The 8,308-nt window shown below is 44.4% G+C and overlaps 1 pseudogene; it reads right to left on the bottom strand.

Moving 5' to 3' along the window:
• Nucleotides 1–1,228: 1,228 nt before the first annotated feature.
• Nucleotides 1,229–1,347, bottom strand: LOC128701681 (5S ribosomal RNA; annotated as a pseudogene).
• Nucleotides 1,348–8,308: the final 6,961 nt, after the last annotated feature.

Genomic DNA, 8,308 nt, shown 5'->3' with positions numbered 1-8,308 from the left:
AGAAGTGGGAGAGAGTTGAAGGAATGATGAGAGGGGGAAGTATGGGAGGAGAAAGAGGGAGATAGAGGAAAGGGAGGGTAAAAGGAGATGGAAATAGGGTGAAGGAGACAAGGAATGAAAGCGAGAATTGCTAAGAGAGGGAAATGGTGAAAAAAAAGAAAGTGGGAGAAGAAACTGGTTGGGAAAAAATGAGAAATAGATAGGGAAAGAGATGAGGAAGAAAGATGCCAAAGGTGGGATGAGGAGGTTAAGAAAATAGCGAAGAAAAAGAACAGACAAAATGGGGTAAGACAAAGGGAACTGGGAGAGATATAGGTAGAATGTGGGGCAGTGGGGGGTGTGAAGAGAGCGAAAGAGAAAGACTAGAGAAAGAAAGGGAAAGATAAAAAAGGAGTGAAGGAGAAAGAAATGGAAGGATAAAATAGGGAGTGACAAGAAAAGAAAAAGAGAAAGCCTGGTATAAGAGAAGAGAGTTGAAGAAAATGTAAGGAAGAAAATAATTCAAGCAGGTGAGAAGACTGTGGGAGAGACAAGGCAAATATTAGAAAATTAACATTATGGAGGCGGGAACGTAATTATAACTCACGAATAACAGTGATGGGGAAAAAGAGAGAAAAATACCTAAAGGCATCAAGAAAGCGAGAGAATAGCGCAGTGATTTTATTGTAAATAAAAGTAAAAGGAGATCCCGGAGGAGGAAGAGGAGTCGGTGAGAGGTGGTCGGGAGGGAGATGTGTAGGAATCTGTTAATTAAAGCCTCAGCACAACTGTAAAACTAAATCTTTAGTCAATATTTCAGTAGCTGAGACATACTATTACGTACTCTACACTAGTGAAAAAAAATCCTACTGTATTATTGGCTGTATTCTTGACCTACACCTAATCGTGATATAGTTTATCATGTAGCAGTAAAGACCAGAGGTGTTTTGAGAGTTATTTATACATGTAAGAGTGAACCTTAGGAACTGTAACATCACATTTCACTACAGCAAAACATTTACAAGCATAATTAAATACAAATAAAGTATAAAATTTTGTAGTTGAATCGTAATGTCACTTTCCATCTGGATAAGAAATTGACCGGTAGGAGAAACTCAAATGGGGAAGACCAAGACGTATATCTGGAGCACATGAAATATGTCTACCTACCTACCTACCTACCTAGAGTCTACCTATTCCGGGGATCAACTCTTCCGCGGCCCGGTCCACGACCAGGCCTCCCGGGTTTATGCCATGAACATTTGGTATTCCCAGGCGATCACCCATCCAAGTACTAACCAAACCCACCGTTGCTTAACTTCGCTGATCGGACGAGAAGTTGTGGGTTCAACGTGGTATGGCAAGACAGACGTGAAATATAGGTAAAAGACAAGGTACTCCCAAAATTTTATTAAGGCCGTCGCTATACGAGGGAGGAAATTGCCCTCTCTGTTATGGTAGTAATAATGGTATGTAGATAAATGGTTCAGAGAACCAACAAGTTGATCAATTAGACACGTGTTATACTTGGGTAAGTTTATCATGTTAACGTTTCTCCACGGTGGCTTCGTAAGTCCAATACAGAGAAAAATAGTGAAGATCAGAAGGAGACTGAGGTAAGCAGTCCCTCGAGTCGATGTAATGAGTCCATCAATTTTGATGAACTAAACACTGAACACATCGACTCCAGGCTGAAGGACTGATTACCTCCAACTCCTCCTCTCCTTACACATTTCTGCTTTGTACTGGACTGATGAAGCCACTGTGTGGCGAAACGTTTCTTCAATAAAGATTCCCATATGTTGCATAAGTGTCTCAATCTTCAACTTGCCGGTTTTAAACTATTTATGATATCTGTGAATTACCCCATTGAACGAATATTCTACATCAGAGTTTCTCTAGTTGGATACCATCTGGTGAGATACGTTTACCATCTTATTCATAGCCCTATTTTTAATTACTGTTTGTCGTTTGTACAGATCTGCCACATACTGTCAATACTACGTTTTACTGAAGAGTAGGTTCAGAGCTTTTTAATCTTGTCAAAGTTCTCATTATTGTATTTTGCACAATCAATTGGCTCAGTGGGCAGTGTGCACCTCTGGTGGCCAAATATCGTGGATTCACTCTCACGCTACGTCTCTTTCACACCCACATTACTACTCTTTCACAACTTTATAAAGTCCTCTTCTTTCACACCCTTACATCCCCTCGTTCACACCCACACTCCTGTCACACGCACACTCCTGTCACACGCACACTACTTCCTTGTCACACCCACACTCCTGTCACACGCACACTACTTCCTTGTCACACCCACACTCCTGTCACACGCACACTACTTCCTTGTCACACCCACACTCCTGTCACACGCACACTACTTCCTTGTCACACCCACACTCCTGTCACACGCACACTACTTCCTTGTCACATCCACACTCCTGTCACACGCACACTACTTCCTTGTCACACCCACACTCCTGTCACACGCACACTACTTCCTTGTCACACCCACACTCCTGTCACACGCACACTACTTCCTTGTCACACCCACACTCCTGTCACACGCACACTACTTCCTTGTCACACCCACACTCCTGTCACACGCACACTACTTCCTTGTCACACCCACACTCCTGTCACACGCACACTACTTCCTTGTCACACCCACACTCCTGTCACACGCACACTACTTCCTTGTCACATCCACACTCCTGTCACACGCACACTACTTCCTTGTCACACCCACACTCCTGTCACACGCACACTACTTCCTTGTCACACCCACACTCCTGTCACACGCACACTACTTCCTTGTCACACCCACACTCCTGTCACACGCACACTACTTCCTTGTCACACCCACACTCCTGTCACACGCACACTACTTCCTTGTCACACCCACACTCCTGTCACACGCACACTACTTCCTTGTCACACCCACACTCCTGTCACACGCACACTACTTCCTTGTCACACCCACACTCCTGTCACACGCACACTACTTCCTTGTCACACCCACACTCCTGTCACACGCACACTACTTCCTTGTCACACCCACACTCCTGTCACACACACACTACTTCCTTGTCACACCCACACTCCTGTCACACGCACACTACTTCCTTGTCACACCCACACTCCTGTCACACACACACACTACTTCCTTGTCACACCCACACTACTTTGTCACACCCACACTCCAGTCACACACACTACTTCCTTGTCACACCCACACTCCTGTCACACACACACACTACTTCCTTGTCACACCCACACTCCTGTCACACACACACTACTTCCTTGTCACACCCACATTCCTGTCACACGCACACTACTTCCTTGTCACACCCACACTCCTGTCACACACACACTACTTCCTTGTCACACCCACACTCCTGTCACACACTACTTCCTTGTCACACCCACACTCCTGTCACACACACACTACTTCCTTGTCACACCCACACTCCTGTCACACACACACTACTTCCTTGTCACACATAAGAACATAAGAAAGGAGGAACACTGCAGGAGGCCTGCTGGCCCATACTAGGCAGGTCCTTTACAATTCATCCCACTAACAAAACATTTGCCCAACCTAATCAGGTCTTCACTCCTACGTCTGCCAACATCGTTGCCTCCAGCACTGAGACAGATAATAGGATTGCTCCCATTACCTCTCATGATATCATCCAGACGGCTAACAATATCCTCTATCCCAGCCCCAGGAAAGCAAACTCTCTGTCTCCTACTCCTGTCCTTCAAGCAGAACGCCCTATAAATATACCTAACTTGGCTATCCCCAACAACAACAATATTCTTACCTTCCTTAATGTCTTTCGTCGTGACGTTCCCAGTAGTCGACTCACATTCGTCGGGTAGCACTGAGAATGTATTAGATGTTTCCACAACAGTTTCCACGGCAGTCTCTTTCTTCTTCATCGTTTCTACCTTTCCATTCGTCTTCTTGATCGTCAACTTCGTTCCCTGCTGTCCAGCCACTGACCAGTTTCCCTTCTTGACCTGAGGACTCAAAACAGGAGGACTACTACGAATCTTCTTGTTTTCCTCGGTCAGTCGCCAAATTTCCATCTTCGCCATCCTCAATTCTTCCTTAAGCCATTGGTAAAGTTGCTCGATGGAGGGCATCTTGCTTCAATTCGTAGAGAGCGCGCAAACAGGTCTTCACAGAGCTAAGTACACGTCACCACTGCGCAAAAGCCAACTCAATCAGGAGCTACTGCGCAGCACGTCCGCACGGCCCAATAGCGATGCGAACACAGTGATGCCAGTCCTGGGTGTGATGCCAGTCCTGGGTGACTTATTTTGCTTCAGTCGGTCTATCTGCTTCACAACCATTTCACTAGTGACTGTGATGTTACATAATTTATCTTCTTCTGGCCCACTATAGAAATTAATTACTGGAATGTTATTAGTGTTTTCCTGCGTAAAAACCGAGAGAAAATAATTATTTAAAATCGAGCACATTTCATTCTCTTTGTCACTAAGATAGGGGACCTATCTTATCTCTGACTTTTGTTCTATATACCTGGAAAAAACTTTTTGGGTTAGTTTTAGAATCCCTAGCAACTTTAATTTCATAGTCCCTTTTAGCTTTTCTTATCCCCTTTTTAATGTCCCTCTTAATGTCAATATACTGATTCATAAGATGACACTCACCTCTTTTGATACGCCTATAAATTCCTTTCTTATGCCCTAGTAGATATTTCAGCCTATTATTCATCCATTTTGGGTCATTTCTATTTGATCTAATTTCTTTATACGGAATAAACGTTCTTTGAGCCTCATGTATAGTGTTCAGAAAACTGTCATATTGATAGCTCTCTTCGTTACCCCAGGCAACAGATGATAAACACAAGAACACAAGAAAGGAGGAACACTGCAGGAGGCCCGCTGGCCCATACTAGGCAAGTCCTTTACAATTCATCCTACTAATAAAACGTTTGCCCAACCCAATTTTCAATGCCACCCAAGAAATAAGCTCTGATGTGAAAGTCCCACTCAAATCCAACCCCTCCCACTCATGTACTTATCCAACCTAAATTTGAAACTACCCAAAGTCCCAGCCTCAATAACCCAACTAGGTAGACTGTTCCACTCATCTACTACCCTATTTCCAAACCAATACTTTCCTATGTCCTTTCTAAATCTAAACTTATCTAATTTAAATCCATTACAAGTGATCAAGGTCCCAGGACCGAAACGTTTTCTAATAAATATGTTATAGTGTTTGCTTACGTGTCTTTCTAAACCAAATCCATTACTGCGGGTTCTCTCTTGGAGAGACATCCTCAAGACCTTATTAATATCCCCTTTATTAATACCTATCTTCCACTTATACACTTCGATCAGGTCTCCCCTCATTCTTCGTCTAACAAGTGAATGTAACTTAAGAGTCTTCAATCTTTCTTCATAATGAAGATTTCTAATGCTATGTATTAATTTAGTCATCCTACGCTGAATGTTTTCTAACGAATTTATGTCCATTCTGTAATATGGAGACCAGAACTGAGCTGCATAATCTAGGTGAGGCCTTACTAATGATGTATAAAGCTGCAGTATGACCTCTGGACTTCTGTTGCTTACACTTCTTGACATAAATCCCAGTAATCTATTTGCCTTATTACGTACGCTTAGGCATTGCTGTCTTGGTTTAAGGTTGCTGCTCACCATAACCCCCAAGTCCTTTTCGCAATCTGTATGGCTAAGTTCTATATCATTTAACTTATAAGTACTAGGGTTATGGGCACTCCCAAGCTTCAGAACCTTGCATTTATCTACATTGAACTGCATCTGCCACTTTTCTGACCAAGAATAGAGTTTGTTTAAATCCTCCTGAAGTTCCATAACATCTACGTTTGAATCAATTATCCTACCTATCTTTGTGTCATCGGCGAATTTGCTCATATCACTAGTAATTCCCTCATCAAGATCATTGATATATATTATAAACAACAACGGGCCCAAGACTGATCCCTGTGGAACGCCACTTGTTACAGATCCCCACTCGGATTTAACCCCATTTATGGACACTCTCTGCTTCCTGTCAGTGAGCCATGACTCGATCCACGAGAGCACTTTTCCCCCAATGCCATGAGCTGCCACTTTCTTTAACAGTCTATGGTGCGGAACTCTATCAAAAGCCTTACTAAAATCTAAGTAAATAATATCAAATTCTTTATCGTGGTCAACAGCCTCAAAAGCTCATCCATACTCCTGTCACACACACACACTACTTCCTTGTCACACCCACACTCCTGTCACACACACACTACTTCCTTGTCACACCCACATTCCTCCTTCACACACGACAGGCCAGACACTAAACTTGTGCCCAATTGACCCGACTTACTAATCTGACAAGGTCAAGTCTAGAAGTGATATTTAAGTGTGGTATGGTGAAGACATGGTGTGAGTGAGGGGACAGCGGCAGGCCTTAGGAGTGACGTCACTATTGCCTTCAGAGTGAGCATCTAATATTATCTAATATTATATGTGTTTTGTGCTATGTACTAGCATCTGGTGTTTATAACAACGTGACTGGTACAATACAACATAGTGATTTGTGTAACATCTTCCTTTAGTGGAAAAGTGGATAGCATAAACAGTGTTTATTAAGTGATAGTGACAAGGCAACACTTCCAGCTGTCGGCCCACTGCCGCCCTCACTACCCACCCCGCTATAAACACCCCCACCCACGATACTCCACCCCATCCACGATACCACCACCCACCCTCTCTCTCCTGTGAACTTCATTGCAAGCCTACAAGCCTCCTCTGGGATGACTTCACACCGCAAAATAGCAAGAATATCTACGTTATCTGGCTATTGTCCCAGTAGTTACTGCAGTGTTTGTGGGTATACCACAAGGGACAAAATTCTTCTTAGATGTAAGGAGCCTACTTGTTCCAACTACTGCCACACAGATTGCATTCCAGAAGAAGAATTTTGTTGCAGCCAGGTTGAAAATTTCAGAAAATTGAAGGATATCCATAATCCTGTGGTATATGTGGATACAAGCCTGGAGCTACAGGAGGTAGGTTCAGAAGTCCTACCTCAGGGACTCCTGTCCAAAGATCAAGACTGCCCTCTTGGGCTGTGTTGTAAAGTTGCAGCTAAGATAATCCATCACAGGGAAGCACTTCATGAGCTCCTCAAATCATTAGATAACCTACAAGCTATTGTAGAAGGCCAGTGCAAGCCTACATCAAGTGACGTAAGCTGCTCAGCTGATGGTGATACTATTGACAAAGACTGGAAGTCCCACACTGAGCTCAACTCAGGGGTAAATAACTGGTGGAATTCTGTCATCGCTAAGATCCCACAGACTGACAGAGTTCAAAACACTACCTTTGGGAATTCTAACACAATTCCTCTGACCACCACAGAGGGAACAAATCCTCTTCCCAGCAACGAGGGAAGCCTTGGATCTGTTAATTCTCCTACACCTGACATCTCTGCTTCAGCCACTGCCAGTCCACTTGACAGAGCACATACCATCTCTGATCCTGCACCTGTCAGCACACCTGCCGACACTATTCCAGAATCTGGTAACAGTGCTTCATCAGCAAGTTCTGAGCCAGGAGTTTCTCCACCAGAGATTGGTGCAGTTAATGATCAGGGAACTATCACTGCACCTGATCACCTACTGCGCCAAAGTACGAACAGCAGGGACACATCTGTCAGAACTGGTAGAGGACGGGGTAGAGGAAGTGGAAGAGGACGTGGAGGAGGAAGACATCTACAGCCGTCTCACCCTCCACTAACACAGTTCCAGCGGCAGAATCTGAGGACAAATCTGCAAAACACAGGAGGCGCAACAAATCCTAGTCCACCTTCCCAGGCACCTAGGCTGTGCTCTCGCTGTCACCGGAAGGGGCACACTTCCTACAACTGCCTGCGAGATACCAGGTGTAATTACTGCTACAAGAAAGGACATCAGGAGGACCAGTGTCGGAAGAAAAAGGAACTTGACAGACAGGGCCACCTGTTTAGAGACCTGTTCTCAGAACAAACCAGCAGGATCTCTGAATTGGTGAACAAACTCACACGTCACCCACTTAGCTACTCCTATCCCAGCCCAGCAGGTGGTATTGTGCCTTATACAAGACCACAGACCTACATCCCTGCAGCTGCCTCAGTACCCTACCTCTCTCAAGGGCAGGCACCTTACATTCCCTACACACCCACCACCTCAAGCTGACCATTTCATCATGAGGAGCCAGTCTATCAGCATCCTGTCGGCCAACATTAGAAGGAGCCAGTCTATCAGCATCCTGTCGGCCAACATTAGAGGTTTCATTA

Source organism: Cherax quadricarinatus, chromosome 78 (genome assembly GCF_038502225.1).
Source record: "Cherax quadricarinatus isolate ZL_2023a chromosome 78, ASM3850222v1, whole genome shotgun sequence".
Lineage (NCBI taxonomy): Eukaryota > Metazoa > Arthropoda > Malacostraca > Decapoda > Parastacidae > Cherax > Cherax quadricarinatus.
The sequence above is the reverse complement of the archived record's forward strand: the minus strand, read 5'-3'. Positions and strand labels throughout refer to the sequence as shown.